The sequence below is a fragment of the Tympanuchus pallidicinctus genome, unplaced genomic scaffold (assembly GCF_026119805.1).
Source record: "Tympanuchus pallidicinctus isolate F22 unplaced genomic scaffold, pur_lepc_1.0 scaffold17, whole genome shotgun sequence".
Classification (NCBI taxonomy): Eukaryota; Metazoa; Chordata; class Aves; order Galliformes; family Phasianidae; genus Tympanuchus; species Tympanuchus pallidicinctus.
In genome coordinates this window covers 1,080,518-1,093,118 of record NW_026294690.1, presented here as the reverse complement: position 1 = coordinate 1,093,118, position 12,601 = coordinate 1,080,518, and the positions used below count along the sequence as shown (strand labels likewise).

Here is a 12,601-nt window from a genome sequence, read left to right as displayed (position 1 = left end):
GGAACTCTGGATCAACTCAGCATCACATTGCTCCAGCCTGCAGAATGGAAACACAGAATGGAAGAGGCCAGTAAGATTGTCTTTAGGATGTTTTCAGAATCTGAAGCTCAATCTAAGTTCCTAACAGAATTTTTGAGTTATAATGAAGCTGCTAGAGCTGTATTAAAAACATGTTAACCATTGTATTTCCTGAGAATAATACAGAATAGAATGTGAGATTATCTAGGTGACTGTGGAGCAGTGTCCTTCAAGCACTGTCAGTAATAATCTTCCAAAGGCAATAGGCAAAGCAGTAAATACAAGGGACGTAACAGTCTGACAGCCTCCAAGACCCATTCAGGGCATCCTCCTTTCTTTGATGCTGCCCTCCTCCCCGGAAGAACGATGCTTCGGTTCTACTGATGGAGGCAAAGGCACCTCCATTAGCTTTCATCCAAAGGCACTGCAGCCAAGCAAAGAGGCTGAGCTGCAGCTCCTTCGTGTGGATGCAACTTCAGAACACGCACATAAGTAAAAGCTGCAAACGGTTACATGCATAATCCATAGGTTGTATTTCAATCCAAATCTTCAGATTTTTAATTGTCCCCATGTATTGATGGGGATGCAAATGCAGACCTCAGGTACATGCATGCTTTCACAACAGGCACAAGGTTTATCTACTGAAATTAAGCTGCACTTGGGCTCTAAATTGCATAATGTCATTTGCTTGTAAGGGAGGTGACAGAACTGCTCTTGCACAGAGACTAGTGATGTGATTTTACACATTACTACAGGAAACTCGCTTTAAGAGTCTGGTTTTGATCAACAGACTTCTCACCTACAATTTTGTGCAGGAAAGATTCAAGTTAAATTAATACAGGCTGTTCTATACTGAATGAGAGCTGGAATGGGAACCTTTCCAAGGCTCAGCAACTTGTATGTGTACCCTTGTGCTTCCTTAACTATCAAAGTATTGGCTATTCATTTTCTATTCTCCTTGCCTTACGTTCCCACGTAGCAACAACCCAACACTAGAGTTTCACTGATACAATCCTTAATACACAAATCCCCCTTCCTTGGAAGGACACTATTGAAGTGATTTTGGTGCGTTTGAACTGCTGCGTCCCTACAGGGGAAATGAAATAGGAAAAATAAGCCAAAAAAAAGTAAAATTGAAAGCAATCAAATGACACCAGGGAAAACAAAAAAAAACCAACCCTTTATATCCCAGCAGAAAACTAGGGAAGTTGATATACTATCCTACACTATACTTACTATGATTCAGAAGTCTCAGTGGAGCTTATGAGTGCTTCCTTGAGATCCATGAGGTTAATGAATGTTGATGGACATATTCCATGTTCTTATAAGTGAAAACTGAGCCAGTATCATCACCCAGGGGGAAATTCAGCTTCAACACTTGGTGCTGGAGAAGAGATCCCCCAACACAGAAACTCTTGCAGACCTTCAGCATTGGCTGCTAATGCAGCTCTTCTACCCACGAGCAACACTCAAGGCTGCTGTCAGCACTTTGCCTAGCACAGCCCCCATCCCTCATTCACTGCTTTTACAAAACTTCAAAGGTTCCATAGCCCAGCCTCAGTCTGTAGCCCAAGAAACAACGTGGTGGAACAAGTCTAAAGAACCCCTAAAGCTGATTTAATAGCATGAGCCAGATCTTCGTTCTGTGTGGCAGGAAGAGTTACGTGACACAGCAGCTGTGATCCTGAAGAAAACCTTATTATTTAAAAATTAGCGATTATTAAGCCAGTCAAGAACAAAAAGCACTGCCATGACAAGGTGATGCCACACCGAGTGTCAGCCCCAAACGCTTAGAATGCTTCTACAGTTTGTTATTCAGAGAGTAACTCAGCACATCTGCAAAGTGCAAGTAACGATGAGATAATCCAAACTGAAAGCACATGTGTGTAATAAATACCAGAAGGGCACACGTTGTTCTATACAGTAATCAGATTCATAACAACAGAGCGATTTTTCTTTCCCTGGGGTGTGAAGAACAAGACTATAAATCAGAATGTGAATACTTAAAGATCACACTTGAATAACTTAATTGTGTACAGCAGTGATGGGATGAAAGGAAACTCAATCAAAAGCAAAACTGTTGTTAGATTTTATCATCCTCAATACATTTCTTTGACACCGTTCTGATAAATTCTCTAGATAGGAAAACAAAATGTTGGCTTACCTTATTAATATCTTAAGCTTCCCATGCCTATTTTCTCCTTGCTTTACCTCTTCATTTGAATGGAGTATTATCACATAGAAAGACATCTGGTATTAACGCAAGTTTTGGTTCTCTTCTGTTACAAATCACACCTACTTTTGTTTCAAGATATTTACTGCCTTACATAGGAACCAGAGGAACTAGAGTTTTCCTACATTCAAAAACTGTCAGACAATCTTTAAATATTTATCTTTGAATTCCCCTGGCTGCATGTACTGCGGAATGTTTTCATAAATACATCAATAACTGTCTTGTACAGCTCATTAAGGAAGCTTTTTATCCTTTAGTGTAATAGTTCAGTTTGCAGTTGCCTGTAAATCATTTTTATGGACCTCCATTAAGTATGCCCTTCAAAATGCAATTATTTGTCAGATTTTTGTATTCACGGAAGCAATCGCCAGAGAAAACATGAAAGAGGCTGAGAAGATGCATAAACATTTGGGAGCAGAAACTGGCATACATCCAGCAGTGCATTCTCTCCTGTAACACATGGTCCACAGCATATGAGATGGACCTAAAGGACTGACCTATGCAGGATGGGCAGGGCAGATTGCCTACAGGGCCAGGTGAGCAGAATGGCTTACATGAACCAGGGCTGCACACCTTGAATTTCCTCCTCAGGCATGACATCAGCCTTCCTCTGAGGCCCCAGGACCTCCATCCTCACGTGGAGTTTTACCACAAGATACAGACACTCACATTCCTTGTCCAACCTAAAGCAACACGTGCCAGCAAACTTCTGTTACAGATACAACTTGTTCGCAATAAATTACAGTAAGTTGCTCTTCAAGTTAATTTCATTTCCCAGATCTTAGCAAAGCATAAGCTTGGATAAGCAGGCTTCTAAATATGAAGTTTAGAAACGCACTTTTAAAAATGCCTTAAATATGTGTATCTGCTGAAAATCATAGAATCACCAAGGCTGGAAGAAACCTCCAAGACCATCCAGACCAACCGTCCACCTACCACCAGTATTTCTCCACCAAACCACGGCCCTCTGTACAACATACAGATGTTTCCTGGACACCTCCAGGGACGGTGACTCCACCACCTCCCTGGGCAGCCCATTGCAGCACCTGGCTGCTCTTGGAGAAGAAATTTTTCCTAAATCCTACTGTACTTCCCTCAAGAATTATCTTCCAAGCAGAGAGCAAAGAAGCAGCAGTTTAATTCCTGTGTCAGCTGCTGACATGCCTCGTGGCGCGATGGCACTGTTCACCCTTGGAAGGGAAGAAAAATCCCAATTGTGGGAAGACCAATGAAGGTGCACAGTTATGTCCAGATGGAAAAGCTGTCTTGCATTTTAACAGGGATGGCAGAAAGCTCCTTCTTATCTGCATTGTGTTGAGGTAGGCTACAAATCCACATAGGCTGTACATTTCACAGCAGATCCTCACACAGATGCAAATACATGGATTGGTTTGGATTTACCATATTTACATAGGTGTGCCAAAGAACTACGGAATTGATACAACGATGGCATCTCCATACACCAATGGCAAACTCTTACCTCCATCAAAACGGCCATCAACACAATTCCATTAAATGCTGATGTGAACACAAAAGCCCAGCATTAGAGTTGATAGAGCAAAAATAAATAATCAAGATACAAAGAGAAAAGTAAGTCTACCTCCCAGACTGGGAATCCTGCTTTCAGACACATTCTGTATATGCGCTGCCATCCTTTGCTGAAGTTATTATCAGGCTATGAATCACAGAATCACAGAATAGCCAGGGTTGGAAGGGACCTCAAGGATCATGAAGCTCCACCTGCATGGTAGCCACATACAGGGCCACCAACCTCCATGTTTAATACCAGCCCAGGCTGCCTAGGGCCCCATCCAGTCTGGCTTTGAACACCTCTACAGACGGAGCATCCACAGCCTCTCTGGGCAGCTGTTCCAGCACCTCACCACTCCCATAGTAAAGAACTTCCCCCTGACATCCAACCTCAATCTTCCCTCCTTCAACTTCAAACCATTTCCCCTTGTCCTGCTGTCGTCTCCCTTTTCAAAGAGTTGATTCCCCTCCTGTCTGTAGGCTCCCTTTAGGTACTGAAGGCTGCAATGAAGTCACCCCACAGCCTTCTCTTCTCCAGGCTGAACAAGCCCAGCTCCCTCAGCCTGTCTTCATAGTGGAGGTGCTCCAGTCCCCTGATCATCTTCATGGCTCCTCTGGACCCTCTCTAACAACTCTCTGTCTTTCTTGTACTGGGGGCTGCAGATCTGGATGCTGGACTGCAGATTGGGCCTCACAAGAGCAGGGCAGAGGGGGAAAATCACTTCCCTGTCCCTGCTGGCCACCCCTCTGCTGATGGAGCCCTGGATCCCATTTGCTTTCTGAGCTGCAAGAGCACACTGATAGCTCAGGTTAAGCTTTTCATCCATCACGACCCCAGGTCCTTCTCCACAGGGCTGCTCTCAAGGACTGATCCTTCCAGTCTGTATGGATGCCTGGGATTCCTCTGGTCCAAGTGCAAAACCTTGCACTTTGCTGTGTTGAGACATTTGCACACTTAATTCAAACATTCTCAGTTATGAGGGCAGCTCAGAAAGTAATGCCTCTTATTTTATGATGCTGACCCACAACATCAGAATGGTGGGATGGCAGTAGAGGCTGAAACTTCTGATCGATATTTCATTCTATTTGTTGGTTTTATGACAGATGGCAGTAGAGGGGCAACCTGACAAAATGGCATTGGACATGGATGGAGCAGAGAGGTGGGACTGAATTCCTCCATGCAGAAAAAAATGGCACCCATTGACATTCATCAATGAAGACCAACAGAGGATGTGAACACAGTGAGGTGGTGCACCGTGTGTTTCAGCAGTGGAGACATGAAAGACACGCCATGTTCTTAATGGCCAAGCAGATTTTTATGAGTACAGCTTGCAGACTCTTGCTAATGGTGGCATCTGTGTTGAAAAACAGTGTTTCGTAGCTGAGAATGTGCTTTATGAAACAATAATATTGAGCTCTTTGTATCTGTTGTAGTTTCCATGGAAATAAATAAGAGGCATTACTTTTGGAGCTACCTCTGTACATTTGTCCATACATGCCAATCAGACATCACACAGACTGCCTACCACAGAGTCAATCTGTAGGGACTACTCAGCACGGGTATCATAAGGGGAGAAGAAAGGTTGGTGACCAGGTGACATGTCACTAGGCCAGGCAGAGGGAGATTCTACTGGGGAATGCCAAGAGAACAGGCTGTGCTACAGTGAGAGGAGGGGGACAGGTTTAAAACTCCAGTCCACTCCAGTAACAGCAGTCAGCATCTACACAGACACTCTGTAAGGGAAACAAAAGACAACGACAGTGCACAACACTACACTCGAATGATCCATCTACCGGATGAAGAGAGAAGGCAATGAAGTCTAAGATGAAGTAAGAGGATGAACAAAATTAGATTACTTTCTTACAAATGGGCAGTGCTCTTGCTGCCAAAGGCAGGCAACAACAGGCACCAGTACCTTACCAGCATCCATAGACAGCTAAAGCTCTAAGGACAAATCAGATCAATCGCCTGATTTGTGGATCTGACCCACTGCTGCTGAAATCAATCGAATATTTCACTGTCAAAACTCTCCTTCTCCAAGGGCTGTGAGTTTAAAGAAACATAAAATGTCAACAGATGTTGTCTATTACTGTTATAGTATATGTATTTCTGAATGTTCTTCTGAATGTCAGCTTCATAAAAACACTTCCGTAGCACTACACAATGCATTTCAATATATGTAGATGTGGCTGCTGTATTTTCCATCACCGTTCAGCAACACACACTGCATTCTTCCAAGAACCAGCAACTGTGACAAATATTACAAATACCAAAGGGCAGTGCATGGAGTACAGGTGATGTTCTCTTTCCCTTCGGTGGCAGGGAGGGATGCTGAGAGGACCAGGAAAGTCTATCTGATAAATACATGACTGACAGCCTGATGCCACCAAGGGAATTTTGGCTTTTCTGACTATGGGGTGGTTTACTTGGAGCCTGGCTTGGATGGAGTCCACCTGAATCAAAAGGGGAAAAGAATTCTGGCCCAGGAGATGTCTGAGTTCACTGAGGGGGCTTTAAACCCCTCAGTTTTTGAAGGGGGAAAGGTGGACAGTGAGCCTGCCCATGACAAGGTGTGGGAGGGCACAGCAAAGTTAGAGCAACAAGGTGCTAGCAAGGGCATTCAGCACGTGCATCTTATGATGATGAAGGCAATAGGGAGACTAAAGGTAAATGCTTCAAAGGAAATAATGAGTTAACCTCCAAGAAAACAGCAAGGCCAGCTGCCCAGCTGAAGTGCCTCTACACCAACACCCACAGCTTGGGAAACAAACTGGAGGAGCTGGAAGCCACCAATGTGGTTGCTGGTGCTGATCACATCGTGCACACTGCTGAGAACATCTTTTATCCTGATGCTACTGATAGATTTCAATGTCTCTCACATTTTCATGAAGGCAGCTTTGATGGGTAATAAAAGGTAAAACTGGAGATGAAAGGAAAAACTTGCTCAGAAGTGATACAAACCCTACCTTGTTGCCTTAAAGGAAGGGTTGGTTTTTTAGCTGTTTTTTAATCTTTCATAGAATCACGGAATCATTGAGATTGGAAGAGACCACTGAGATCATCTAGTCCAACCACAAACCCACCCCAAGCACCAATCAACACATCTGGGTTGATCTGGTCATGTGAGGCTTTGTCTAAAAACTGTTTACTCCAATTATTATTATTGCTAAATAGGCCATGTCTGAAACAGCCGTAGCATGTTTCAAAACTCTCTGTGACATCCAGTGCTGCCACAGATTGTGGTGTTGTTATTTGCTTGTCACACTTGAGCAGGTGGAGGAAGAGATTTCATACTGCAACACGTCTCCCAGTCTCCCCAGTTGTGTCAGTAGCTGCGGTTTATTTGATTGTTTCTAATTGCCACGTGCTTCAAGGAACTGAATGTTTTCAGAAGTAAACTTCCTCTTGTAACTTGGGGCTTTGCTCCACACCGTTTGCACTTTGTCCAGCCCTGGTTGGTATGCTGTCTCTAGGACAGAGATTAGCCTTTACGTGCATCTGAGCGGAGAAAAAATTAAAGTAAATACATGGCATGATTTTATCTGCCACAAGCTTCTTTGTAAGCAGTCAAATTCCCATGCAGAGCTGTCTGCAAATTTGAAGCATGTATTAATTAGTCTTACAGTTGAATAATTACCTCTTTGCTACAAAATAGTGTTTACAGAAGGTTCACAGTATAAACACACCTGAAGAAAGTTGCATTTTCCCACTATTTATCTCATTACAAGAGGCATGGCCACAGCAACACTGCTCTGCAAGGCAAAGCCTCTTACCCATGCACACACTGGGAGAGCAGTATCCTGGTGTTTGTAAGCCTAGAGAAAGGCTCAGAGTCAACCTGCTGCCTTAGTGCCAAGGTATACATGTCTTGCAAGTCGCAGCACTGATTGGAGTTGGGATGAGCAGACAGGATCTCCCAGCAGCCAGGGCCTGCAGCAACTTGCCCAAGAGGTCTGAGCAGCACCATTCCAAGCAGGCTGCCATAGCTGATGGAGCCTCAGAGCAGGAGACAGCAGCAAAGTCTGGTCCAAAGCTGTTTGGACGGAGGAAGCTCAGGGTCCCACTGTTCTGACCTGCAAAGGGTGCATCTGTCTGGTCAGTGCTGGAGCACTTCCACGAGGATGGAGTCACACAGCCTTGCTGCTCAGCAAACCTCTGCCACCTCTCTCAGGACAAATTTCCTTTCCTGGATGACTCTGCTTTTTAACAGAGCTCTGCACTTTTCAAATTACTTCATTTGAGGGGAAGGAATGAGGAAGGTGAGGATTTCCTTGTTTTACTTTCTGTAGCTACACATCAAGAGCGTGTGCTGTGGCAATTACGCTAATGGCAAACTATGTAACACCTAAGAAACCTCCAAAGTAAGAAGGCAGCCTCCATAAAGCGCTGCTGCTTCCCACATCTGACTGTGTGATTCGATCAGAGCTGCCCTGCGTGCAGCTGTTGGGTCCTGGTGACAGAAATCTCTCAGCAGTGACAAAAAAGCACAGTGACACTGCACTCCTCCAGCCCTGCACCTATTTCCCATGTCTGGCCAGGCAATCAGAGCTCTGCATTGTGGTGAAGTGTTCCTGATGCCAACAACTGACAGCCAATCATTTATCTATAAAATGCAATCAGCATTTTAAGCAATTCTAGGGAGTGACAGAAGGATTTTTGTTCAGATACAGTGCTGAAGAATACATTTGGCACATCAAGCACCTTTGTTCCACATGTTCAGTTCTACTGAAGTTCAATGACCTGCATATACTATCCAACACACCAGAGCATTTAACCAACCCAGCAAGCTTTGTGTGTCAGTGAAAGGGATACAAATTCCTCCTGTCCAGCTGGGAGAGAACCGCTTGGACTTGCACTACAGGGTTCCAAGGGTTTCATAGCACAGGTATGAAATTAGTCGCTGCACAGGCAAGCAAGCAGACTGGATGCACTTGTGCATGGCTTCTACATTCCAGGGCTATCCATAAACAGGATGTCACGCACAGTCTTGCACTTTACAGCTTAATTCATTGCTTCTGCAGCACATCGCTGGCACAGCCGTGCATCGCATGAAGCAGCTGCTCATGCTCAGCCCTACAACCAGCAGCAGGGTTGTTCTGTTTTCTCTTCTGTATCTGTGAATGTTAAATGGGCCTTTTTATATCCTTCCCCAGCAGCTGTGCTGCATCCGAGCAACCTTTTGCTCCTCGCTCTGTGTACAACGATTAATGCACTTGCCAGGCTGCAGAGAATTACACTGAAAACTACAGGTTGCAGAGGTACAAACATTTAGCCACGGTGTAACTCCTTGCAACAAATCCAGTGAGATTTAATCTAACTGCACAGTTCCGCTGCATGGAAACCTGTCAAGTGTCACTGCTGCTAACTGGCAGCTTCACGGAATGCCAACCAAAAATATTTACCACTAGGATCCACAGATGCTATGTGAAACCATTACTGAGGAGCTTCAAACTTCCTCTGAAGACTGAAGAACTGCCAGAAGGACACGAGGATTGCCAAATGCTGGAGGTTAAACTGAATCTTTGTAGTGGGGATATACAGCAGAACATGGGAAGCATTCAGGGCCACACATACAACCAGGTCACTCTGGTTCACGCTAACCTGGGCAGAGCCCAAATCAAACCAAATGAAGTGGGTATTTGTTATGGCTTCATATTTCTCTGAGATTAATTAGACTCCAGGTTCTCTTGACGTGGCATTCTGCTGCTACCTTAAGGATCTTTTATTTTTCCTGGGAAGCATACGACATCAGCAGCACCATACAAATGTAAGGTTTCTCTACAACATGGCCTGGGAGAAATTGCATTTCTCATCACCTTACCTCTACAATTGCTCCGCTCTGTAAGTTCGGTGATGAACTGATGCTCAACTGAAGTGTGACTTTTTTTACAACAACCAAGTATCCTCTCTTCCATGGAAGCAAAGCAACGTGGTTTTAATTCAGTGTAGATTTGGCTTCTTGACAACCCCTGTTGCTTTCGAATAAGCAGAAAAACAAATTAGTCATGTGCAGTGCTTTGGAAGCATAAACGCTCATTCTCAAGCCAGGAGCCATTAATAAGCATTCGCAGCCTTACAAATGAATAATCATAGGAACCCAAATGCTGTAGGAATTTAAACACATAATTTAGTCAACAAAATTACTAGAATGTAGGACACAAAGAATTCAACAAAAATTAGGTTTTAGAAGACGCCTTTCGAATCCGTGTCAAGCTCATCTAGTTTAGTATTGGCTGTTTTCTCCATAGCATGGATGACATTGATCCTTTGTGCTGTTATAGCCAAGTTATACTCTTTATTTGAAGTATCTCAAGTTTAACAGTGGTTTGACAAAAACTTTGTTGACTTGAACAAACTGAGCCTAGGAATGAATTTGTTGTGTTGCATTTTAGCAGTAGAAATACAGCTGCTGAAGAAAATATCCACTGACAATGAGATTTGATGTCAGTATTCTAAAACAGACAATCTTTAAGGAATATGAATTTTTTTCAGTCAAAACTGTGCCCTTTCAGCTGAAGCTGTTTTTCTTCATCTGCTGATCTCCAAAGCAATGTTGCTACCTACTGACTGGTTTGTTCAAAATCCACACCATCCCAAACCACATGAAACCTCCCATATATTCACCCACTCCATGATGCTGTTGGATGTAACTTAATTAAATGAACTGTGATCATCTTATCCATCCTCCTGTCAATACAACATTTTTCCTGGAAAACTATTTGCTACTGCTTTCTCCTACCAATTTTTCATGTGTCAAGTGATGGGTCTTTTGAGACTAGCTTTCTATCTGAAGAATCACACTGTTAAAACTTTTTCCCTACTATTGATTTAATCTTTCCTTTCCCTCCAGTTTCTTCTCATCATGCTTCTTTGTTTATATCTTCCCAACTGCAAGACAGAATGACAGAAGGCTGTTCTGAGCTGAGCTGCACTCACCCTTAAGCTCTGCCTACCCAAGTTGTGCCTGTCAGCTGCCTACTGAGTTTCCCAATAGTCTACAACCGTTGTGGACAGGATTGTTCATCTCATTCCAGAAGCATTTCATTCCCTGCTCTGTGACTGTTTCCTTTTAAGTAAAGCAGTCCAATCTCATGTTAACAGCATGAGGCTACTACTAATGGCTGCAAGTTGAGTTCTGGATTTAAAGGTAAAGAGTAACATTTTGGAACTGCTATCGCATGTTTTGGCAAGGAGCTTCACTATAATTAATGGTAATACTTCAGTGTATAGGTAAATCATTTGTGTCACAGTGAGCTAAATGATAAAATGGCACCTTGGCGATGTGACTTCACTTTTTATTCTGGCATTTAAAAAGTAAACAAAAATTGAAGAGACACAGAAATGCATCATTTTTGTGAAAACGGTTGATAGCAGGATCTATAAAGCTTTACAGCAAGGGAGATTGGTACACCTAACCCACGCATGAGAAAAAAACAGCATGTGTTTCCGTTTTATTCTGCTTTCACTCCACTCACAGATTCAAAGAACAGTTTCCTGTGGAAAGGACTTTGCTGACTTTTCACCAGCTCACAAAGTGCAGACTCCTTTACTGGCTCCAGGTGCCAAATTTCATTCAGACAAGTGGCATATCACCAAACTGGACAGCACAAATGCTAAGGCTGCGACAAGGATGCCATGAGATCCAGTGGGAGAGGGGAGTGCTGCAAAGAACAATCCTGGTGGCCAGTGGCTGGCAGTTGGTGCAACACTGCATTCTGTCATCTCATTACTTCTGGACTGTAGGTGGTAGCAAATGAGACCAGTAAACATTTTCCATTTGCTATTCAGACTGTACTAATCAAAGCCAAATATAGTATAGCAGTCACCATTAAAAAGCTTGACACCAACTGTCTTAGCAACTTCAGTTACCATGGCATCTCTTCATACAATGCCACTCTATTAAATCTACTGCAGAGTGGTGAATACCGGGTTTTAAAGCTTTTACATTCATTCTGTAACACAAAAGAAAAGGAGAAAACAAAACAAAATAGAAAACACATTATTTAACAAAGCACGTTTCCATGAGCTTCCCACAATAAGCATCTGAAATGTTTCTGTAGTGATAAACTCTTTGAATTTAAATAAAGAAGAGCAAATATCATCCTAAGGCATCTCAGCCTAAATTTGCTTGGCGTCCAAACGAAGACATTAAAAGTGAAACTCATCAAGTTCCTGTGCCCACGTCCTCAGAGCACTGATCCAAACCGCTGGGATGAGAGGGCAAAACCAGAAACTTGCAGAATTGTCATTTACCCTAAATGAAAGCAAAAAGGAGAAAAGCAGACAATTCAAACACTCTCATACCTAAAATATATTAAACCCTAACTTAAAGACTTACAAATAATGAAGGCTTCAAGAAGTTACATTCAAACAGACATAATTTAAGGGACAGAGTAAAAAGTGTGAAAAGCTACGTTATGAGCGTCCAACAACTCTCTAAGTGGCAGAGGTGAAACTAACCAATAAGAGTCAGTAATTCCAATTTCAGACATTGCTATTTTCAGTTATTAACAGCTCGTTTTCACTGCCACATATGGACACTGGAGTTGTTCACTAGCCCCTATATTTCAGTAATCTACAGCAATGGTCTGGAACAACCTCAGCCTGGGCTTGGCTCTGTGTGTCTGACACTGGGACTTGAGACTACTGAACCGAGTGGCATCCAAACAGCCCCCTGCACTTGTCGGGGCTCTGCTGCTCTCCAGCTTTCATGCTGGTAAAGGAGCAGTTGTACCTTTTAGAACTTTCATGAGCCACATGTTTTAGAAACCACAACTGCTCTGACAGCCTCCTCACGTGGTCTCCCAACATTGCAAAAG

The 12,601-nt window shown here is 43.3% G+C and overlaps 1 long non-coding RNA gene across 2 annotated transcripts in view; it reads right to left on the bottom strand.

Moving 5' to 3' along the window:
* Positions 1–11,046: 11,046 nt before the first annotated feature.
* The window catches only part of LOC128078334 (uncharacterized), a 28,456-nt gene continuing 26,901 nt past the window's right edge, over positions 11,047–12,601 (bottom strand). For both annotated transcript variants that reach the window (XR_008205577.1, XR_008205576.1), the window contains one exon: positions 11,047–12,036. This is a non-coding gene — a long non-coding RNA (uncharacterized LOC128078334). The remainder of the gene's footprint in view (positions 12,037–12,601) is intronic.